This window comes from Cibotium barometz, chromosome 28 (assembly GCF_041138505.1).
Source record: "Cibotium barometz isolate CiBa-2024 chromosome 28, ASM4113850v1, whole genome shotgun sequence".
NCBI classification, from domain to species: domain Eukaryota; kingdom Viridiplantae; phylum Streptophyta; class Polypodiopsida; order Cyatheales; family Cibotiaceae; genus Cibotium; species Cibotium barometz.
The window spans coordinates 36,213,193-36,238,545 of NC_141073.1; the positions used below are offsets into that span (position 1 = coordinate 36,213,193).

Below are 25,353 nucleotides of genomic sequence, written 5' to 3' on the forward strand. Positions count from 1 at the left end.
TCCGACTGGCCTCTAAGATTAGCCACAATAGTTACGCTTACTTCGGGTGCCTTTGTACCATGCGTGCAATGCGTGTATCATGATTCTGATAGCGTCGATTTTGCCTCCCACGCACAAATCTACGGCAGGCTGGGATGCTACCATGTGTGCCAGCTTTGACCTTCAAACGGCCCAAGAAAAGGGATCAACGAAGTCACCTTAGCCTAGAGTCTTGCGGCGAGTACAAATATTTGGGAGGTTCGTTGGGGATTTTGTCTTGGGAGTCGAGGCCACAAAGGTATCGACCGAACACGGCAACGAGACGGGGGGGGGAGGGGGCGAGTTAAGGCGGCCGTAAAATCGCTGAGACGCTTGTAGGGAGCCATGGATCGAGCCAGCGCAGACCAACTTGTGTCTCTCACAAGGCTCATCAAGCTGCCTCTCTCCTTCAGCTTCTCCTGCTGCTACTGTAGCTGGTACGTCCCCCCCCGTCCTCTGTTGACGACTGACAGGGCGAATAGACAGGTTCGCCCTCCGACGTGTCAGCCCCTCCACTCGCTTGCCCTCGCCTCTACCAATCATGGCTTGTCACGTGGCGGACAGTCGTTGGTCCACCAGGGCCCTGTACCCCACGTTCTCCCTGCGCCCCTCGATCGCCGGCACTCGCTCCCCTCCCAAAGACGTATTCATCACATTCATCTCCCTTGTTTTGCCCTTTTTCTCCGAGGGTTTGCGCGCGAGCTCGATTTTCTGTCAAGGGCTCGATCGGGTGCCGTCACCCGCCAATGCAGCTGCCTTTCCCGCCTCGCACCGCCGACTCCCCATTGCCGTCCGCCGGAAGCGTAGCCCCCTCCTTAGGCCCTTCGCCCTTGACCTTTCTTCCCCCTGCTTCAATTGGTCGCATCGTTGCTCTTTCCCGGCACCTCTGCAGTCTCCTGGTGGCATTTCCCCGAGCGTGGATCGTCATTGGCTCCTTTTACGGTAAGCTTATTCTGATTGCGTTTTGGAACCCACTATTTTACACGGTTAGTTTGCGTGTTCAATATGATACAAAGACTCAACGTTTGGACTCCTACGATCGTGTTTCTTCCCTGATTGTGCGTGGAGATAATGTTTATGTTTGTGAAATATTGATGCTTTTGCTGGGGGTTACAGGACTTGTGAACATCCGCACTTTGTACAATGACACTGTGCTGTGCGTTAGTTCACAAGTGAAGGGTTCAGCCTGGTGTGGTTAGGTGCTCAGGCATGATTAACTTATGGCTGAGTCATGGATTTGATGAAAAGAAGATGTGGTCATCCATGTATTTGGCTCCTAATACAGGCAACCCATTGCGCATTGATTGCTGCTACCATGTTTGTGAAATATTGATGCTTTTGCTGGGGATTACAGGACTCGTGAACATCCGCACTTTGTACAATGACACTGTGCTGTGGTTAGTTCACAAGTGAAGGGTTCAGCCTGGGGTGGTTAGGTGCTCAGGCATGATTAACTTATGATTGAGTCATGGATTCGATGAAAAGAAGGTGTGGTCATCCATGTATTTGGCTCCTAGTACAGGCAACCCGTTGCGCATTGATTGCTGCTACCATCATGTACACATTTGCACCAGTATTTTAAACTCAAGTCGCAGGTCACAAGCACCATGTAAGGTACTGATTATTGCCACCAACGACATCTGCAGCTCCGATGGCAGTAGCTACAAACATGGATGCTGGCAGTTTCTGTGGCAGGACCTGTGAAGTAGAATTTTCTTTAGAGCTAGAAAATGAGCCAGTCGTACACTTGACGTCTATCGTATGGTCGACACATGACAAATAGCATAGGGGAGAGAGTTTGGTATCTGCACAAGCTGCGGAGAGGTGGCGTCTTTCTTTTTTACCACAAGATTGTGACAACTTTTGGTAATTTGTCTTCTATAGCTACATATAACATGACCAATGTATAGAGCATAAATTCACCACATACTTTAAAATATGAGGGTCCATATGCCCCCTCTAGTCAGGTGGAAAGCTTGTTTACTTGCAGGTGTCTTTTTCCCTGTTCTTGTACACGTATCCCATTTGAGTTAGGCTGTATCTTCTTTATTCATGTTGAGGAGAGAGACGAGGTTGGCTTAGGATTGTGGCTGAAGTCTATTTGAGTGTGACTGGGAAGATGCCCAATAGTATACAGTGGCACCATGAGGGTTTTTTAAATCAGAAAAATAAAGTTTCATTCATTCATTGAACTTTCTTGCCATGTGGAATTCTTTTGTTTGGGCTTAGGATGAGAATGACAAGGTTAAAAGTGAGGTCATTTTGATTTTTTTAAAGGGCAAAAATTTTGTGGTGTCGTGTCAGTTTGGTGCATCAGTTTGTGCCTCCATAACAATGCGAGACAATCAGGAACATCAAGCTCTTTGGGTCAGGGTGTTTCAAACCTTATTTGATGTAATGAGCATGATTATGGGATGGAACATGCTTGATACTATGTGAGAATATACCCAAAAGGGTATTTTACCCAACCCAAAAAGGGTTATTTTTATTATTTTTACTTTACCTTTTTTCTGCCGGCCGACCAGCACCCTCCCTTCGTATTTATAGGAAGCACATCTTCATTCAACGCGACCACTTCAAATACCTCCTCTGCTGGTCGCCTACATCAGGGCTGATTATCAGCGTTTTCTTCTCTGGCTGCTGTTGTTGGTACAAGCCGCCTACAACAGGTGAAACTTGCATTCTGCTGCTGCTAGATTGGTCGCTTGTAACTGCTCCCTACTGAGGCCTACAAATCGGAAGACAAAATACGCATTTTTAGAGCACTTAACTAAATACCATCAATGGACATTATTAGCAACATTAATACTGAAAATGACTAATAACACTTGACACCAGCATTGGGGCCAGAATGGGCCGGTCCTCCTCTCTCAATACATTTTGTATTTCTTGGAGTATTTATATGTACAAGTGTCACGGGCCAATAGGCGAGATTTCTCCTCACACGGAGTGAATACAACTCAAACAATAGGGTACTTGTCGATGAAGTCTAGACAGTCGAAGAAGTCCCAAATCACAAGCACACTCCTCTCTTCACTGGGTGCACACCTGCCTTTCACTGGTCTTCCGGGATCGTGCACCAATAGGCATGCCCGTGTTAGAAGTCATCTCCTGTCTATTTTTATATACTAGGGCCTTTGTTGTGGGTGTGCCCGCCCTTATGAGGTGTTTTCTCATCTTTCCCCACTCTCCGTTTTTTTCCCCCATTTTTTCCTATTTTTCTGTGGCATGGGAGGCAGTCTAGTAGTGGCAGGAGGACCTTGAACCTAGCCGACTGCATCTGTGGAGATTCTGGAAGTGGCTGACTGCACTGCATGAGTCGTGGACTTCCTTGATGCTGGCTGACCCACTCTGCTGCCGACTGACTGTGGATTTTCAGTCGTAGAGGTGTTTTGTGTCCTGTCGGCTGTCCTATAGCAGGCCGATGCTGATGGGGGGCCATATAAAATGGCCCCCAGTCCCCTTGTCATTTTTGTATCATACTCGGGATCTTCTTGTGTATATAGAGCAGAGTTATATGCCTCTCTCTCTCTCTCTCTCTCTTGTGCTGTGATTTTTTGCACTGTGTTTTGCTCGTGTTCCCAGATCTGGTCATCATCTCCGCTGCGTATTCTGACATGGTATCAGAGCCCTAGGCTCTAGATAGTTCTTGGGATTTGTGTGAGCAAGAGGGGGACTGCTGAGTTGCTGATTGGTGGACTGTTTGGGACTGTTCGGGAAGAGGAGAAGCAAGAGGACGGTGGGCTGATTTGCTGGACAGCCACTTGCAAGTGTTAGTTCTTCTTTTTGTTCCCACCCAGCCACCCTTTTCAGAGTACATCCCTGCAATGTGTTTGAGATGGCCAAGAGGCATGTGAAGATCCCGACACTCCCCACGTTCCCGGTGGACCGTCAGTTGGACGGGAACAACTACGGCATATGGAAGGTTATGATGGAATCTGTTCTGGAGTCTTACAACCTCGCTGATTTCGTCGTTGTTGGGGTTCCACGGCCGGAAGTAGAAGAAGGGGAATTATCATCGATTCGAAAGGATCGGGAGGCTCAGACACAGAGATCGTGTCAACGCCAGGGTCCGTTCGTTTATCTTTCTCAACTGCACACCGCAGGTAATCAATCATGTAAAGCATGACGCTGGCCAGAGGTATATGGCAGCATCAGCAGGAAGTTCTTCAGGCTGGGAAGGAGATATCATCAGAGGACATGGCCATAACGTTGTTGTCATACTTGCCCTCTCAGTACTCAACATTTTACTCGTCTTTGATTACCAGTGGCAGGCTCAGCACCATCACGTGGGAGGAGCTTGTGCCCATGGTCCTGGAGATCTTTGCAGGCTTTCTGGTCACATACTTACTGGGGATACATCCACTATCCCAGTTCACAGTGAGGGCAGGATGGAGATAGTTCCCGATGGCAGAGGGGGGAAGCATTCCTCCCAGGTGTTAGGTGTTGTATGTTCCGTCACTTGGTTTTCATCTGTTGTCAGTGCATCAGGTTTGCAAGACTGGCGTACGGGTGGAGTTTGATGAGCATTTTGTTGCTCTCCGGGACAAAGCAACAGGCCAGGTGGTTTGGGAAGGCGGAGTGGAGAATGGAGTTTACAAGCTTTCAGCACTCTCTCCCCTAGGTCCTCAGGTTTGTGATGAGTGGTAGTTTGGTAATGGCCACTTAAGTGTGGATACGCTGCAGGTGCAGGCTTTCCGGGACCAGATGGTGGATAGCTTGCCAGTCGATGCAACAGTTGGCAGGAACTCTCCAGTACGGATGTTGGTAGTTCTTGTGTTCGTCAGTTGGAAGAAATTGAACAGGTAACTTATACTCTGATGTCTCGTAGTATTCGGGACAAAGAACCTCTTGTAGATGAGGATGTTCTTTCCATGGGGACCTTTCAGAAAGCCAGGCAGGTGGCAGTTGATTACTTGCAGAAGGAGGTGGTTTCTCTAGGCTTTGTGGTTCCGGATTCAGAGGGGGTGGTTGAAGGCCTTGCGTGGTCTTCAACAGGTTTCCAGGACTTGTTTCTGGACTGTAACAGGTGTTGATCCTTGTGAGCAGTGTGATACCTCTTTGACTCAGAAGCAGAATGGTTCATTGATCTGGTTGATGGACACCAGATTGGACGGGAGCTTCCTGATGAGGCAGTTGAGCTCATGGTTGCAGATGACTCTTTGGGAGGTAGGATTGCGTTTCCTGTGGTTTCTGCGGCATGCGAAGGATCACGGACTCTTGTACACAGGAGGGGATTGCTGGATGGAGTCCGACTCCATGGTTGGAGTGACTCAGTTTGGGGAGGAGATCCGGACACGAGGATATCTACTTCAGGCCCAGGAGCAGTGTGATGCTGCTTGTGAGGTGGTGAGGATGCAGAGGTTGCATTGCAGGTTTGGGATTCCACTGGAGGAACCCATGGTCATCCAGAGGTACTTTGTTCGTGAACAGATCGTTGCTGATGACATCTTGCTAGAGTTCTGTTTGACGGAGGACAGTACGGTGGATCTCTTTACGAAGTCGCTATCTCAGGATTTGCTCAAGCGGCACCCCAGCTCCCTGTGGTTGGTTTCACAGCCGGGAGCTGAGAGGGGGTGTTAGAAGTCATCTCCTGTCTATTTTTATACACCAGGGCCTTTGTTGTGGGTGTGCCTGCCCTTATGAGGTGTTTTCTCATCTTTCCCCACTCTCCGTATTTTTCCCCCATTTTTCCCTATTTTTCTGTGGCATGGGAGGCAGTCTAGTAGTGGCAGGAGGACCTTGAACTTGGCCGACTGCATATGTGGAGATTCTGGAAGTGGCCGATTGCATTGCATGAGTCGTGGACTTCCCTGATGCTGGCCGACCCACTCTGCTGCTGGCCAATTGTGGATTTTTAGTCGTGGAGGTGTTTTATGTCCTGTCGGCTGCCCTACAGCAGGCCGACTGCTGATGGGGGGCCATATAAAATGGCCCCCAACCCCCTTGTCATTTTTGTATCATACTCGGGATCTTCTTGTGTATATAGAGCAGAGTTACACGCCTCTATCTCTCTCTCTCTCTCTCTCTCTCTCTTGTGCTGTGATTTTTTGCACTGCATTTTGCTCGTGTGTTCCCAGATCTAGTCATCATCTCCACTGCGTATTCTGACAGCCCGTACTAGCACAGGCAAAGGGGCACACTGCGGAGGGAACTTTGCCTGGTTCTCCCAGATAAGCTTTGCTCCCAGATTCCCCAGTGTCTAACTTTCACTGGCTCTCAGAAGTTATGAGGGCGCGGTCAGCACTACCACTCATGGAAAAACTAACGGCACTAGGAAAGCTTCATGTGGGCACGGCTAGCATAAACATGCTTTATTTTTGCTTTGCACAAAACTTAACGAAATCTTTGAACTTAATTTAGTAAATTTTAAGTTTACACAAATAAGAAACATGAGGCACCTAGTACAACAAGTACAATTCAGGTACAATAGGTACAATTCAAGTATTGCAAGTACAATTCAGGTACAGCAGGTACAATTCAGGTATTGGATAGGTACATCACAGGTATTGGGTAGGTACAGTCCATGTGTAATTTGTAGTAGTAGGTACAGGGCAGGTACAACACGTGTAATCTGCAGCAGTAGGTACAGGACAGGTACAACACATGGGTAGCAATTTCAGGTGAGTTCAGCAGGTACAACAACTGTCTTTTGCACAAGAAGTATAGGAGAACAAAAAGGTGAGGAGCTTGGTTGAACCAAACCCTTTTCTAAGAGCTCATTAACTTGCTTCATAATCTCCTCTTGTTGTGCAGCACTCACACGATATATGGGTTTGTTAGATGGGGAAGTACCTGGCACAAGATCTATGTGATGATCCTCAGGTCTCTCTGGTGGTAGTTATCCTGGCAATGCATTGGCGAAACAATCCTTATATGCATTAAGACAATTCAGGAGTCAATACATCCACATTCACATTACTTTGTTCAATTTTGTTACGAACAAAAACCAAGTACGCGGAAAGACTCCTTTTTCATTTGTCTTATTAATTTGGATGTGAGATACAACTAGGATGGAATCCCCTTCCTTGCCCGCATCAATAACATGCATGCGGCCTCTATGCATAAATGTGATCCTGTTGGTTATACTCTTTGCGAGGTTCAAGCCAATGATGCCAAGGCTTCCCTAGTAATACATCACATCCATTGAGTGGGGCAATCAAGAAATGCTCATGATCCAAATAACCCTGTATATGAATGCGCAACTTTCCAATAAGAGGCGTGACCTGCATCTCTTTGCCAACAAAAGCTACCTCTGCTGCAATTTGGGGTCCCATGTCCCCAATTTCTATGCCCAAGGTGGCTGCCATCTGTGTAGAGATGAAATTATTTGTTGCACAATCATCAAACATGAATAGAGCGGGCTGATCCTTGATTTGTCCCCAAGCTTTGCATACCACTCTCTCTTTGCCATCATGCTCAGTGGTACCCTGCACATCGGGTATGGCATGCACATTTTCCGTTGGTGGCTTGGGTAGGGCGTTGCCTAAACATATACTCTTTACTACCACAAGAAAAGCATTTCCCCTCTTTGGCATATTGCTTCCTTTGCTCGGGGGTCAAGCCAAATCTGTTTTTCTTTGATGCAATGTCTTTGGATGGGATTCTTTCAGCTTTACCACCCTTTTGGGCTTCCTGAAAGCTCTCTTTAGGTGGCTATCCACCTTTTTGCAGGTTTGGGACAACCCTCTCTTTGCCCTTGGAACCTCCTTGATCTTGCATAATTTTAAGCACCAATTGCTTCGTAGCAAGAGCAGATGCTATGAGCTGTTGAAGAGTGTGTTTCGGGTGCAATTCAATGCCCAAACGATAAGCTGGTTGCAATCCGGAGCGAAACTTCCACTTTCTTTCATCCTCGGAGAGTTGCATAAAGGGAGTTACCTCAAGCAACACTTCCCAAAACTTATTGACATATTGTTGCACACTTTCATTATCTTTTTGCTCAAGTCTTGGGTAAGAGTTTGCTCCGCATTAGGAGACAAGAATTAGGCATAAAATCTGTCCTTAAACTCTTTCCAAGTGCAAATGGGATCTTTGGTGGTCTTTTCAGTGATCCACCAATGGGTAGCTGTCCCCTTCAAGAACATGCTTGCATGACAAATTTTGGACTTCTCAGTGAAGTCCTCATCACTAAAAGCAATGTTAAACTGGGCCACAAAAGCTAGCACCTTAGAAGCATCATACTCTCCATGAAAGGCATCAAATTTCACGGACTTGTCCCTTGCCTCGAACTCCTTGAGCTTCTTGGGATGTGGTACATGTTCTTCTCTTTTTCTCTTCCCCTTATCCAACGGGGCAGCCCTCTCTACATAGGCTTAATGGGGAATCAAAGGTGTTTCAAGAGGCACGGTGGCATGTGCATTATGAATCTGTGGTTCCGATGCATGCGACCTCCCCAAATGATGCAATGTCTCACCACGAGACAACACAATGGGCAAAGTCTTTCGGCTTGCATGCGGACCACTCTCTCCATGCACAAGGCCATCATGTCGCCCACTAGCTCCAACATGCACATACTTGTTGCCTCTTGTCCCATGAGGAGTAGATGCATGGCGAGAAGTGACTGATATCTCTTACTTGTGTATAAAAGACCTCAATCGTTGAGATGCTGGGTCTCCCTGCTTCAAACGAGGTGGATTCTTGAATACTAACTCTCCATCCTCTCCTTCCTTGAGGTCACCCTTGCGGATGAGATAGGAGAGTGCCAACTCCCTTGGCTTCTTGCCCACTTCACGAGCCATGGACTCAAAGGTCATATCCACCATAGCATCAGCTTTCCTTGCTTCAATGACACTTTGTACATGGGGATCTTCATACAGAAATTTCGGCTCTTGCTCCTTTGCCTGCAAAAGCTTCTTCATGTGCTCCAATTCAGCCCTCAGTGCATTGGGCTCATCCTCATGCATAGGCTCTTTTCCACGGGATGGCTATCCCATGAATGCATTGTCATAACCTCTCAAGAGGCTTGTGCCTTCCAAGCAATGCATCAGAATCACGTGAAGCACTTGATTTACCTCTTGAATCTGGCACCTCCAAAGGATTGCCTTGGCTATCCATTGAGTCAAGTGTCCGTGTATGCTTTCAATCTCAAAACACCATGTCTCCTCTTGAGAAAGAGAGACGACTGGACTCTGATACCAATGTAACCGCTCCCTGCTGGAGGCCTACAAATCGGAACACAAAATACACATTTTTAGAGCACTTAACTAAATACCATCAATGGACATTATTAGCAACATTAATACTGAAAATGACCAATAACACTTGACACCAGCACTGGGGCCGGAAACGGCCCCCCTCCCCCCCCCCCCCTTCCCCCCCTCAATACATTTTGTATTTCTTGGAGTATTTATATGTACAAGTGTCACGGGCCAATAGGCGAGATTTCTCCTCACACGGAGTGAATACAACTCAAACAATAGGGTACTTGTCGATGAAGTCTGGACAGTCGAAGAAGTCCCAAATCACAAGCACACTCCTCTCTTCACTGGGTGCACACTTGCCTTTCACTGGTCTTTCGGGACCGTGCACCAATAGGCACGCCCGTACTTAGGCAAAGGGGTACACTCCGGAGGGAACTTTGCCTGGTTCTCCCAGATAAGCTTTGCTCCCAGATTCCCTAGTGTGTCTAACCTTCACTGGCTCTCAGAAGTTTTGAGGGCGCGGTTAGCACTATCACTCAGGGAAAAACTAATGGCACTAGGAAAGCTTCGTGAGCATGGCTAGCATAAACATGCTTTATTCCTGCTTTGTACAAAACTTAAAGAAATCTTTGAACTTAATTTAGCAAATTTTAAGTTTACACAAATAGAAATAGGAGGCACCTGGTACAGCAAGTACAATTTAGGTACATCGTACAATTTAGGTACTGTAGGTACAACTCAGGTATTGGGCAGGTACAGCACAGGTATTGGGCAGGAACAACACGTGTGTAATCTGCAGCAGCAGGTACAGGGTAGGTACAACACGCGTAATCTACAGTAGCAGGTACAGTGCAAGTACAACACATGGGCAGCAACTGCAGGCGGGTTCAGCAGGTACGGCAGCCGTACAACAGAGAGGCAACAAGTACAACAGGCGAGTGGGTACAGATTTGAGGCGGGTACAAAACAGAATTCAGCCTATGGGTAGCAGGCGATGGAGAGAGAGATAGCTGGCCACCACCCATGTGGGGAAATGTACTAATGTTCCATGCAATAGTTGCTTTTAGTATTATTAAACTCTAATCAAAGGTTAGTTTATGGGCACCCACACTAGAAAATAAATGTCCAGTCCAAATTTTAAATGTATGTGAACACATTAGCTTATAAACATTAAAGTTAACCATAGCTTATGGATTTTACAATTTACAAGGGCCAAAATGATAATACTTACCACCTGTTCACACGGCACACCGATGTGTCAGTAAGCAGCGCTCCCACGGTACATTGGGGGTGTCCTCGTCCAGTGTACTGGCACGGCAAAACAAGCAAACACATGCAAACAAATCATGCGAAAACAAGTTTATGCATGCAGTCATAAATGCATGTGCACATGTAATGGACGAAATCTCCCTTTCATGAAACTTGTACAAAAAGTTCTTGTCGGGCACAAAATTGGCGCGACAGAAATATGATTATATATCCTGGTCTTCCTATGGAGTGACAATCCCATAGGTAAGATGCCATCCTGGCCATACACGGGTGGCACCAACAGGCTCCCGTCCATAGAGCACGAAGCAGGTCACACACGGGTGGCACTAATCTGGCTCCCATCCATGTGACACCAAAAGACTGGCCCTTTCACATGGGACACCGGTCTAGCTCCATGTGAACATGGCACAAATCTAGCCACTCTATGGAGTGACAATCCCATAGATGTGGCTCCAGAGATGGAGATGGACCAAATGGCGACACGCCTACATCAGGGCTGATCATTAGTGTTTTCCTCTTCGGTTGCTGTTGCTGGTACAGGCCGCCTACGACAACACATCAGCGCTTACATCTGTGCTTATATCAGCGCTTACATCTTAGCTCACATCAACCTTACATCAAGCATATATCGGCACTTACATTAGGCTTACTTTGGGACTGTTATTTGCGTTTTAGGGACAGCAGTCTTCTCTACTCATTCGGAGTCTCACATAGAGCTCCTGTACTGGATTTGATCATTTATATATGTATCACCATTGCATGCTGTGTAATTTGCTCTGATCTCTCACATCAGCGCTTACATCTGTGCTTACATTAGCGCTTACATCTTAGCTCACATCAACCTTACATCAGGCATATAGGCGAGATTTCTCCTCACACGGAGTGAATACAACTCAAACAATAGGGTACTTGTCGATGAAGTCTGGACAGTCGAAGAAGTCTCAAATCACAAGCACACTCTCCTCTTCACTGGGTGCACACTTCCCTTTCACTGGTCTTTCGGGACCGTGCACCAACAGGCGCGCCCGTACTAGCATAGGCAAAGGGGTACGTTGCGGAGGGAACTTTGCCTGGTTCTCCCAGATAAGCTTTGCTCCCAGATTCCCTAGTGTGTCTAACCTTCACTGGCTCTCAGAAGTTTTGAGGGCGCGGTTAGCACTATCACTCAGGGAAAAACTAATGGCACTAGGAAAGCTTCGTGAGCATGGCTAGCATAAACATGCTTTATTCTTGCTTTGCACAAAACTTAAAGAAATCTTTGAACTTAATTTAGCAAATTTTAAGTTTACACAAATAAGAAACAAGAGGCACCTGGTACAGCAAGTACAATTCAGGTACACCGTATAATTTAGGTACTGTAGATACAACTCAGGTATTGGGCAGGTACAGCATAGGTATTGGGCAGGTACAACACGTGTAATCTGCAGCAGCAGGTACAGGGCAGGTACAACACGTGTAATCTATAGTAGCAGGTACAGGGCAAGTACAACACATGGGCAGCAACTGTAGGCGGGTTCAGCAAGTACGGCAGCCGTACAATAGAGAGGCAACAAGTACAACAGGCGAGTGGGTACAGATTTGAGGCGGGTACAAAACAGAATTCAGCCTATGGGTAGCAGGCGATGGAGAGAGAGAGAGCTGGCCACCACCCATGTGGGGAAATGTACTAATGTTCCATGCAATAGTTGCTTTTAGTATTATTAAACTCTAATCAAAGGTTAGTTTATGGACACCCACACTAGAAAATAAATGTCCAGTCCAAATTTTAAATGTATGTGAACACATTAGCTTATAAACATTAAAGTTAACCATAGCTTATGGATTTTACAATTTACAAGGGCCAAAATGGTAATACTTACCACCTGTTCACATGCCACACCGATGTGTCAGTAAGCAGCGCTCCCACGGTACATTGGGGGCGTCCCTGTCCAGTGTACTGGCACGGCAAAACAAGCAAACACATGCAAACAAATCATGCGAAAACAAGTTTATGCATGCAGTCATAAATGCATGTGCACATGTAATGGACGAAATCTCCCTTTCATGAAACTTGTACAAAAAGTTCTTGTCGGGCACAAAATTGGCGCAACAGAAATATGAATATATATATCCTGGTCTTCCTATGGAGTGACAATCCCATAGGTAAGACGCCATCCTGGCCATACACGGGTGGCACCAACAGGCTCCCGTCCATACAGCACGAAGCAGGTCACACACGGGTGGCACTAATTTGGCTCCCATCCATGTGACACCAAAAGACTGGCCCTTTCACATGGGACACTGGTCTAGCCCCATGTGAACCTGGCACAAATCTAGCCACTCTATGGAGTGACAATCCCATAGATGTGGCTCCAGAGATGGAGATGGACCAAATGGCGACACGCCTACATCAGGGCTGATCATTAGCGTTTTCCTCTTCGGTTGCTGTTGCTGGTACAGGCCGCCTACGACAAGACATCAGCGCTTACATCTGTTCTTACATCTTAGCTCACATTAACCTTACATTAGGCATATATTGGCACTTACATCAGGCATATATCGGCACTTACATCAGGCTTACTTTGGGACTGTTATTTGCATTTTAGGGACAGCAGTCTTCTCTACTTGTTCGGAGTCTCACATAGAGCTCCTTACTGGATTTGATCATTTATATATGTATCACCATTGCATGCTGTGTAATTGGCTGTGATCTCTCACATCAGCGCTTACATCTGTGCTTACATCAGCGCTTACATCTTAGCTCACATCAACCTTACATTAGGCATATATCGGCACTTACATTAGGCTTACTTTTGGACTGTTATTTGCGTTTTAGGGATAGCAGTCTTCTCTACTCGTTCGGAGTGTCACATAGAGCTCTTGTACTGGATTTGATCATTTATATATGTATCACCATTGCATGCTGTGTAATTTGCTCTGATCTCTCATATATTTGGTCCTTTGGTCTCTTTTGCCCTCACATGGTATCAAAGCTATTGTGAGCAAAGGGATTGAAGACCTCGAGAGCACATAGCATGGATCGTCTACCGGCACTCCCAGAGGACCGATTCTTCTCACCAGAAGATGCTTCTCCAAACTTTGATCTGGACCACATAGGGAATGTGATTTCTTACTCAGTGGAGAATCCTGTTCAAGATCATACTTTGGGAGACGATCAACCCATGCACATCACCTCATCCACAACACCTTTGCCATCACGATTGCCCTCTTTGACTTTATCAGATTTTGATTCCAGAGGGGGATACATTCCTTCTGCCATTGTGTTTGTGTGGGACCGTGGCATACTTTATCTTCTTTCATCTTCTCTCATGGTCCCCTTTTTGGCCTGAGAGGGGGTGTGAAGAAACAACACTTTTTCCAGTACCTCCCAAACTCAGAAGCCTCTACTCCAGTCTCAAAACGCATTGTCCTCATCTTCAACAACCAAAGTTTTTTTTCCCTCATCTTCTCTCATGATCCCTTTTTGGTCTAAGAGGGGGTGTGTGAGAATATACCCAAAAGGGTATTTTACCCAACCCAAAAAGGGTTATTTTTATTATTTTTACTTTACCTTTTTTTTTTTTGGCTGGCCGACCAGCACCCTCCCTTCCTATTTATAGGAAGCACATCTTCATTCAGTGGCACCACGACAAGTACCTCCTCTGCTGGTCGCCTACTTTAGGGCTGATCATCAGCGTTTTCTTCTCCGGCTGCTGCTGTTGGTACAGGCTGCCCCTACGACAGGTGAAACCTGCATTCTGCTGCTGCTGGATTGGTCGCCTACATCAGGGCTGATCATCAGCATGTTCCTCTCCGGTTGCTGCTGCTGGTACAGGTTGCCTACAACAGGACATCAGCGCTTACATCTGTGCTTACATCAGCGCTTACACCTCAGCTCACATCAGCCTTACATCAGGCATATATCGGCGCTTACATCAGGCTTACTTCGGGACTGTTATCTGCGTTTTAGGGACAGCAGACTACTCTGCTTGTTCAGAGTCCTGTACTGGATTTTATCATTTATATATATATCACCATTGCATGCTGTGTGATTTGCTCTGATCTCTCATATATTTGGTCCTTTGGTCTCTTTTGCCCTCACAGATACATGGTTTTCGTGGCATGCATCTCTGGACATATGAGCCAAATCAGAAGATTTGCAGGGTTTCAGTCCTGTTCAGCAAATAGGTAGCCTCCGTGATAATGGGCTCTCCCGGGACAGGAACATCTCCGTGATAATGGGCTCTCACATGGGAGCAGCCAGGACCAGGCCTGGGCAGGTTGGGTGGGCAGTTTGGAAACGTGGGCAGGCTGTTGGGTGGCTGCTGAGCAAGTGTGTTTACGGGCATGCATGCCAGGTGGCATGTGTGGACAAGGCAAACAAACATTCATGGTCAACCATAAAACTTTTTAAGTTCTCTAAGGAAAAGCATGTTTAATGCAGCCTGACCAGCTTCAAGGCAGCTGACTTGCAAGATTTAGGCCTTACTAAGCCAGAAGAATATTTACAAAAGTAAAGTTTTCTGGACAAATCTAGGGAAAATATCAAGCTTCCCATCAAAAAGATCCATTCTTCCAGGAGCTTACGTTCTTGTACTCCATTTTCATCCTTTAGACATTAATTTGTATCCACTGGCATCTGTAGTTCCTCTTGGTATCCTGAACTCTCATTGCATCTCTTGCATTCATTGTCACCTCTACCATCTCACATTGCATTCATTGTCACCTTTTAATTTTAAATGACCATGGTGCAGTATAGAGGTGAAGCAGGGGTGTCCTCTCTGTCCAGCTCTCTTTGGTCATATATGAGGCTACCCATGACATTTGATCTTCAAGAATGGCACGCAATAGTGCGTCTTTTTAGTTAGAGGGAAGGTGATAGTGGAGGAAGTCAGCACATGTATTGTGATATGTGTATGCGGAAGTATTCTTTGGAATAGAGAAGAGATTGCTTAAAGGGCTTGCTGAAATCTGCAGGAATGATAGAGGAGGGATAGAGAGATAGAAAACCCTCCCCCTGCGTGAGTATAGAGGTGAAGATGGGGTGTCCTCTCTGACCAGCTCTCTTTGGTCATATATGAGGCTACCCATGACATTTGACCTTCAAGAATGGCACACAGTAGTGGGTCTTTACTGGTTAGGGAAGGTGATAGTGGAGGAAGTTGGCACATGTATTGCGATATGTGTATGCGGAAGTATTCTTTGGAATAGAGAAGAGATTGCGTAAAGGGCTTGCTGAAATTTCCAGGAGGGATAGAGAGATAGAGATAGCACACAGTACACCCGATTGGGTCCCAGCCACCCGCTTAAGGGCCCGCCACCTGTTTGCAGGTGTATTTGTTCATGTATTGCAAGATGTAACAAGATTGACTAACTGGTTGTCCACTAAAAAGTGAACAGAGACACCTTGGGGGCTGTTTTGGGCTGAATGGAACCTCTGTTTTGGGGCTGATGCAAGCTACTCAAGGGTTAATTGCTGACCCTGGAGCTCACATGTTGCAAGTATGCCCTTAGCTGGTTGCTCTTATGTAGGCATCGAGAGCTAGGGTTGGCCCTAAGATTGCTCTCAATAGATGTGCCCTTAAAGTCTCTTTACATAGGTACCCTCCATCAGCCCAATAATTGTTCACCTCTCCCCATTTTTGGTCACCAAGGGTGCCCATAAGCTGGCCCATGGCCCCTCAAAGACTAAGGCTTTCGACCATATAAATGGCTGCCTTTTGACACTTTGACACAACACATTTGCTTGGGACTTGGACATCCAAGGACTTGACACACACTTGGGCTTCCCCAGGCTCCGGACCAAATAGTCTAATAAGTGCGTGGTGGCTAGTGCAACATTATACTACTTCCAAAGAGGGTTACATAGACTTGTGCCATAGGCACAATGGACACTGACCCTAAACCTAGATGGTGCCTTGTGACTTGGCCCTTGGACTAGGGCTCACAACATGCTCTTGGTCCATCAGGAAAGGTGACTGACTGTCCCAGAAATTCACAACATGCTCGTGGCCCATCAAAAAAGGTGACTGACTGTCCAGAAGCTGTAGAATGCCCACGTGGTAGCACTAGAACAATAGTGCATATAACATCTATAAATCTAGGACTCCACACACACAACTTAATAAAGGTATGGGTGTATTGCTTTGTCAAATAGCTATATATACCTCTCCATCTCTCCTGCAAACTGTAGGATGAGGGCTCACCTTCATGAGGAAGAGGGTGATTCTACAAGGATTACAGGGAGATCCCATCTATTTGGATGACGACCTTACGAGGATGCAGATAGAACGTAGGAAAACATGCATGCCGAGAGTCCTACAGGCCCGGAAAGAGGGCAAGAGAGCATTCTATCACGATGGCCGTGTCATCATCGATGGCAAGGCCACCGATTAGCGCCAGGCGGCCTATGGGACATCGGCTACGGAGGATCTAGATTCACAGATACACAGCAGTTTGGAACTGCAATGGAGCACTTCGGACACATCCTGGGAGGATGGAGGAGGTCATGGAGGGACGGGACATCATACTACTTAGAGATACGCACCAGAGCCTAGAGAGGGGGCTACCCAAAGTAGAGGGTTATCAGTGGGAGTCTACACACAAGGGGACCACACGGCAGAGCACATCAAGAGGATTTGGAGGTATAGCGGTACTCTTTAGGCGAGAGCTACATGAGCGCCTACGGGTGGTAGCATGTGACCAGGAGGCTAGATACATGTGGATCAGACTGCAGCTCTCGGTAGATAGGGTGTTATACATTGCTCTATGCTACTTCTCTCCTAGAGGATCGAGATATGCCATGACAGCAAAGGAGGAGAGTAGAGAGGAGGAGGAGGACGCAGGGCCATTGGGAGAGTCACCATATGCAGCCCTTTCAGATGAGATCATACACTACTCCAACCTGGGGGAAGTCCTCCTTATGGGGGACTTTAGTGCATGGACACAGAGCCGACAGTGCGACATTTATGATTTCGAGCATCCCGAGGTGATGCACACACTAGAGGTGGAGGACATGGGAGCTTGTAGGGTGTCAGAGGACATGGGGCCGGATAACACCAGATATGGTCATCACTTATGTCACGATTGTGATGTATGTGTGTATCAGATTCTCTCTTCATTGCTGATTCCTGTTGTAGATGCAAAGAGTAACCAGCCAAGGGAACCCCTGCCCTCGACTGGTTGCGACTCTTCGCCAAAGGATGTACCTCTTCATCGAATAGCCACCTCCCTTCGGCGAATGGTTGTATCCCTTGATGAATGGTTGTGTCTCTACATCGAATAGACACATCCCTTAGCCTAAAGTTGTATCCTTTCATCTATGGTCATGTCCTTTCGTCAAAGGACATGCCTCTTCAAATGTGTCTCTTCATCTCTACTTAAGTAGTAATTAGTACACAATATGAGGGATTAACAATACAATCCTCACAGCGGTATCAGAGCTAAAACCTTTCCTACCCGTGGGTTGTGAAGCCCTCCCCCTCCCCTCTTCCGTTGGCGGTTCGATGCTTGCCCCCGGCTGTTAGGATGCCGTCGACTGCACTTTCGCCTTCATCCTCTCTCCTAGCTCTGCCCATGTCACATTGTGTGCGCGTTCTTGCCATTCACGTGCATGCTTCATGGACAATTTTCCGGAGGAGCCCTACATGCACATCCCCTACCTGAGTTACATCGACGAGATTCCCGAGGCTCTCCTTCCCGAACACAGCCCTTTGCGTGCCTCCACTCCGGAACCGGTGCCACTTTCCGTCGATGCTGGGTGGATTTCAAGTCTCCCGGACTCTCCTATCCCAGTAGCCCCGGCCTCACAGGTGTACCGCATACATGTCAGCAGCCCGCATGTAACCGAACCCCACACTTGGGCAATCTGGACTATTTTCCTCACCTGCGAGCCACTGCACCTTGCTCATTTCGAGTACTTCCTGTCATGGTACCCTCAGTTGGCACACTTTCTTCCAGAGTGTAGTGTGGATGGCCTCCGCAATATCCTCGCCACGTGCCTCCCACGTGCCCTCTTGTGGCATTCTACTGCGAGATCTTCGTCCCCGATTATACTCCATTATCTCCGGTGCCCAGCCCTTTGGTGGAACCAAATGAGGAAGTGGAAGCAAACGAAGTAGCCTCCGAGGATGAGGAAGTGGAAGACCCCGACTTTGAGTATGAGGATCCCGTTTTACTGCCTCTCCCGGAGCTGTTTCTTCCATCCTATATCCCGGGTGGACCTTTCCTGCTTCACCTCAGTACTCTCTCTGATATCTCTAGATGTCGACTTGGCACGACAACGTGCCACCCGCCAATCCTTAGATGAAGGCCTTGCAAATGACCACTCTTCAACAACAGATGGAGGACTTGCAAAGGGTCCTTTTCGACGGTATGGCATCAATGTGATCACAAATGGAAGACATGCAACAATGGAACATGCGATCACAAATGGAAGACATGCAACAATGGAACATGCGATCACAAATGGAAGACATGCAACAATGGAACCAACACCAGCGCGAGGGATCTAGGAAGTCACGGCGAGTGTGTCGATCGCGTTCACCAACATCATCATCATTCTCGGTGGGCCAAGAGGATGATCCCTCAACTCCTCCCGACCTGACCGCTGAGGTAGACAATGTTGAACTTAAACTTTTGTATAAATTAATGACCATAGCGCAGACAAGAAAGATGGATATCAAGTTGCCTGAGCCCTACAATGGCCGCTGCGATAAGCGGTTAATCGATCACTGGCTCTACAAGATGGAGGTTTATTTCTCAAATACCGATTTGCCCGAGAATAAAAAGGTGGCATTGGCCAGCACCCTCTTGAAAGATACCGCCTTCCTTTGGTGGCGACGCAGGATTTCAGATGGCAAGTCTACTCCGACGTGGGATAAATTCCGGCGTGCTCTTTGCAAGGCTTTTGAGCCTGCAAATGCGAACTTTCATGCCAGGTCTTCTCTCCGCCGCCTGAGTCAAACTGGCTCCGTGGCCGCTTACATCTCAGAGTTTCAAAAACTGGCTCTCGAGATAGAGACACTCAGTCCCTCTGACCAGCTTCACAGCTTCATTGACGGGCTTGAACCCATGATCCAAGACGAAGTCCATAAGTACAATCCTGCCACCTTGGATGAAGCAATCTCGTATGTCGAGCGCATCAGTGATTACAAGCGTCTCCCCAGGAACTTTTCCTCCGGCCCCGTTCTTACCAGTGGAATCGACCCAATGGGACTAGCCAACCCCAGTGTCCAATCCTGGACAACCAAACTCTAGGCGACCATATTCTGGACAACAGTCCTTCCGGTCACGCTTCTCCGGGCAAGCTCCCGCGTCAAACGCAGGATCCTCTCAGGCCGAATCCTCTGGCAACAGAAATCGAGATCGGTCCCGACAAGACCGTCGTAGCAATGATCGGCGCAAATTCAAGCGAGAAACCTCTTCAGGATAGCAAACCTCTTCATCGACTGCCACTTCATCCCAACCTAGTCGTCCAGGCCTCTGTACAATTTGTTCTGGCGATCACCGGTGGTATGAATGTCCTCAACGCCCTAAACCCTCCAACACTCGGCGCAATTCTCAGGTGGACAGTTGCCACCATGCTGATCATGACCCGCCTCCTCTGAAAGACAAAGACAAACAAACAGCTTGCTATGTTCGCGTTTCTGAAGTTGTCAGTACCCTGATGCTTAATGGCCAAAGTACCAACCCTGTTCCGGTGAATCTTTCCAAGCAGGTCCTTAGTCTTCTGGGTTTCATTGGCGATCATCCCATCAATGTGCTGGTGGACAGTGGTTGTTCCACTAATTTTGTGGGCACTTCTTTGGTTCACAAGCTTCGCCTGCAGACCCGACATTTTGTGGATGCTTTTCAAGTAGAGCTTGTTGATGGTTCCTTCCTTAATGGTAACAAAAAGGTGCAACAGCTTCAGTTCCAGATTCAAGATTACCAAGATCACCTTAATTTTTTAGTGATGCCATTGTCACATTATGACATGATACTGGGACAATCTTGGCTGTATCGATATGATCCAGTGATCAGCTTTCGTTCTCATTCAATCCAGTTATATCATGATGGTCGAGAGTTGGAACTTCGTGGCCTTTTCTGTGCCAAACCCATCACTGTTGTTTCTGCCCTGCAAGTCAAGCGCCTCGTCCACAAACGTGACTGTATAACAACCTTGGTCATGTTACGGGAGATTGAAGCAGAAACTAGTGAGCAATCTCAAGCCTCGTCACTGCTTACTTGGAGCAACCCTTCTTCAGGTCTTTTCAGGATCTGTTTCCGAATGATCTTCCGACGACATTGCCTCCTCGTCGTGCTGTGGATCACCCGATTGATCTTATCCCAGGTCAACCTCCTCCAACCCGAGCTCCATACGTGTTTCTTACTCTGAATCTCAGGAGATACAAAGGCAATTACAGGAGTTAGGAGTTGTTGGACAAAGGTCACATCCGTCCCAGCAAAAGTCCCTTCGGGGCCCCGGTTTTGCTTGTCAAAAAGAAGGATGGATCAATGCGGCTTTGCATTGATTACCGTGCTCTCAATAAGCTGACAAAATCAAGAACAAATTCCCTTTGCCTCACATCGATGAGTTGTTCGACCAGCTGCTTGGTGCAAAGGTGTTTTCCAAGATTGATTTGAAGTCCGGCTATCATCAAATTCGTATCCGTAATGGTGATGAATACAAGACAGCCTTTCGGACAAAATATGGCCATTATGAATTCTTGGTCATACCTTTTGGGTTAACCAATGCCCTGGCCACTTTCATGACCCTGATGAACGAAATTTTTGGGCCGTACTTGGACAAGTTTGTGATCGTTTATCTTGATGATATTCTGGTTTTTTAGCCAATCTATGGTCGATCGCAAAGAGCATTTACAGATTGTCTTTGAAGTACTACGCACCAATGTGCTGTACATCAACCAGAAGAAGAGCGAATTTTTCAAGAATTATGTGGAATATCTTGGTCACATCATTTCTGCTAATGGGATTGTAGTAGATCCTAAGAAGATTCAGGCGATTGTGGATTGGCCTTTGCCTCTCACCATTTCTGACAGAATTGACAAAGGTGGACAAACTTTAGTGGTCTTCTGAAGCTGAGCAATCCTTCAATGATCTCAAGCATGCCTTGACGACAACCCCGGTCTTGGCCATTGCAGATCCCACCCAGCCCTTTGATGTAATGACAGATGTCTCAGATCGTGCTTTTGGTGGAGTTTTGATGCAGAATGATCGTGACGCAGGATCCTCTCAGGTCGAATCCTCTGGCAACAGAAATCGAGATCGGTCCCGACAGGACCGTCGCAACAATGATCGTGTCATTGCTTTTGACAGCAGGAAGTTTTCAGCCATTCAAAGCAGGTATCCTGTGTATGATAAGGAGTTTTTGGCAATCGTGCATGCTTATCGGACTTGGAGACATTATCTTCTTGGAGCAGATTCAGTTGTACGTACATATCATCAATCTCTGATGTACATTTTCACTCAGCGTGTAATGAACTCTCGACAAGGCCGATGGGTTGAATTCTTGGCTAATTTCCACATGACTATCCAGTATGTTCGTGGTCTTCAGAATGTGGTTGCAGATGCTTTGAGCCGCATGCCTCGAGCCACTAATTTTGCCATCACAGATGTGCAAATGGAAATCCTTGCTTGTTTCAAAAATGAGTATTTGACTGATAGAGATTTTGGAGATGCGCTCCGTGCTCTCAAATCTTCTAATCCCAGCCCTGCAGAAATGAACATGTTTGCAGCCCACACCATCATAGATGAATTGCTGTTCTTTTCTGATCGCATTTGTGTGCCTCACAATGCTTCATTGCGAAAGATTCTCATTCAAGAGCATCATGACGTTCCTTATGCTGCTCATTTTGGTATTAACAAGACATATCGGCTTTTGTTTGCTACATACTTTTGGCCTCAGATGCAGCACGATGTTATCAAATTTGTCAAAGCTTGTCATTCATGTGAGATAATGAAAGCCTCTCGATAACTTCCTCAAGGTTTACTTCAACCTTTGCCAGTTCCCAATGAGAGATGGGAAAGTATCAGTATAGATTTTATCACCACTTTGCCTCGTTCATCCAAAGGCAATGCTCAGATTCTTGTGGTAGTTGATCGATTTTCCAAAATGGCGCATTTCATTCCTTGCAAGAAAGCTGCTTCAGCCCCAGATGTGGCGTCATTGTTTGTGCAACATGTCTTCAAATTGCATGGTTTGCCGAAGACCATCATCTCTGACAGAGATCCAAAGTTCACTGGACATTTTTTGACGTCTTTGTTCAATTCTCTTGGCACGAATTTGTTGTTCAGTTCAGCCTATCATCCTCAAACAAATGGACAGACTGAAAGAGTCAATCAGATTTTGGAAGAAATGATTCGACATTACATTCAAGCCCGTTTGGCATCATGGGAAGATTATTTGCCACTCGTGGAATTTGCTTATAATAATTCCCATCATTCAGCAATTGGATTAACTCCATTTCAAGCAGCATATGGGCATACTCCTCTTGTGCTTACAACACAGTGGCGTTGGCAGATCAGCTGGTTCAGGAGATGCAAGATGTGCTTGTGCAAGTTCGAGATAAATTGGTCCATGTGCAACAAAAATATCAAAAACAGGCCAACAAGCATCGTCCACATGCAGATTTTCAAGAAGGAGATTTGGTCCTGTTGTATGTGGCACCTCACCGCTACAAAATAGTGAAGTCGGTTTTTCCAAAGTTGCGACCTCGCTTCTATGGACCTTTCAAGATTCTTAAGAAAAATTCAGTTGTTGTCAGTTACAAGTTGGAACTTCCACCTTCATGGGGGAAGGTTCATCTGACTTTTCACATTTCTTGGCTCAAACAGTATGTTCAAGGAGATTCGCTTGTTCCAGACTTATCTTCATATGTACCAGAAATTTAAGATGACCATATTATCCTTGTTCTAGAAGTAATTTGACGTACGACAGAAGGAAAGTTGATTACAGAATTTCTTGTGAAGTGGATGGATTTGGATGAGTCTGATTCCACTTGGCAAACAGATGAAGACATGCAGCAGTACCCTAATCTTCTTCAGGAGTTTTTGGACAAACGGATGTCTATCATTTGACACATGGGCTTTATTTTAAATGGGAGGGAATGTCACGATTGTGACGTATGTGTGTATCAGATTCTCTCTTTATTGTTGATTCCTGTTGTAGATGCAAAGAGTAACCAGCCAAGGGATTCTCTCTCATCGAATAGCCACCTCCCTTCGACGAATGGTTGTATTCCTTGATGAATGGTTGTGCCTCTACATTGAATAGACACATCCCTTGGCCTAAAGTTGTATCCTTTCGTCTATGGTCATGTCCTTTTGTCAAAGGACATGCCTCTTCAAATGGGTCTCTTCATCTCCTATCTAAGAGACCTATTGTAATCAGTTTAATCAATTCAATTCAACCTTCTCTCAAGTGTTCTCCTGAAGTCTCTTGTTCTCTAAGTTAAGTACTTAAGTAGTAATTAGTACACAATATGAGGGATTAACAATACAATCCTCACAACTTACTTGAGTTGGGGACCCGACAACATCTTGTTATTTATAATGGGATGAGACAGTGGCAGGATTCAGGAGCAGTGACATGCTTTCCACGATCAAGGGCGGGTAGCATAGTGGACTACATCATGGGGTCCATGGAGACCACACAGGCAGTGACATCTTTCACCATTCCCCCCCCCGTCCTATTGGTGCGGATCACACATATCTCTTGCTGTCACTGGCGAGCTCCACACCAACACCCACACAGCCCACACAGGCATCGCATGCCACTTTCTACTTCACCCATGACCTGGCAAACATATATGACCATCATGTATATGATGGGCTACTCCAAATGGATCCCCTGTCACCTCTAGACACTCTCACCACTTAGCTGTCATCTCTACTACATACGGCCGCCACCCGCAGCTTCCCCCATCATACACACATTGCACACACAGATAGATCTGGGAGCATGCCTCAAAATCGGTGGTATGATGATGAGTGTAGAGAGTTATATAGACACCTCCGTGCCCAGAGAGCAGTGGGGACCATTACACAGAGATAGGCGAGCCAACAGATAAGGACCCTCACACGCCGTAAGAGGCGTGCATATGAGGAGGCACAGTACTAGGATATATACCACCTACTCATGAGCATGAGCAGAGATATAGCCACTGCATGGCGCAGGATGAGAGAGCCACGCCCTCGTACCCCGATTGAGGATCCACACACATGGCACACATATGCAAAGAGCCTCTACCATATCCCTCAGCAACCGTCCATACCACAACCACAGGAGCCCTGCCCTACCACCTCTACTTTCTTTACCGCCTCGATGGTAGAGAGAGCTATCCGCCGGTTATAGCATGGGAGATCGGCTGACCACACAGGTATACAGAGTGAGCATCTTATTTATGCAGTTGACACATTGGCACCCTTTGTTGCTCACCTCTTTAATAGGACACTAGTGGAGGGCCTACCAGCTGAGTGGATTATGCACACCATCGTGCCTCTCCACAAAGTGGGAGACATGCTAGACCCCAGCAACTACAGGACTATCATGATTGGTCATACATTGGCCAAACTTTATGGTGCAGTGCTCGAGGCAGAGTTGAGCTCATATGCAGAGAAGGAGGGACTGAGAGCACCAGGATAGGCTGGATTCCGACGAGCTTTCTCCACTATTGACCATATATTCACTCTGAGATGTCTGATTGATCAGGCTAGGGCGCGGGAGAGGAGATTATACTGCTGCTTTGTGGATTTCCGCAAAGCATTTGACACGGTGCCACGAGAGAGACTCTTCCAGCGTCTCCAGTCATTGGGGATCCCATCAGAGATGGTTTGGGGCATCTATGCTATATACGAGTAGGTCCTCGGGCGCATACGATGCCCCAGGGGGCTATCTGATGTTATTGCTAGCACCATAGGTGTGAAGCAAGGATGCCCACTC

At 46.8% G+C, this 25,353-nt stretch overlaps 1 protein-coding gene across 12 annotated transcripts in view; it reads left to right on the top strand.

Moving 5' to 3' along the window:
• Nucleotides 1–266: 266 nt before the first annotated feature.
• Nucleotides 267–25,353, top strand: part of LOC147622790 (protein CHROMATIN REMODELING 4-like) — a 137,502-nt gene continuing 112,415 nt past the window's right edge. For 10 of the 12 annotated variants that reach the window (XM_086822417.1, XM_086822420.1, XM_086822422.1 and 7 more), the window contains exon 1: nt 267–960. The gene's annotated coding sequence lies outside the window, so the exon portion shown is untranslated. The remainder of the gene's footprint in view (nt 961–25,353) is intronic. The other 2 variants (XM_086822418.1, XM_086822426.1) reach the window with 1 other exon arrangement.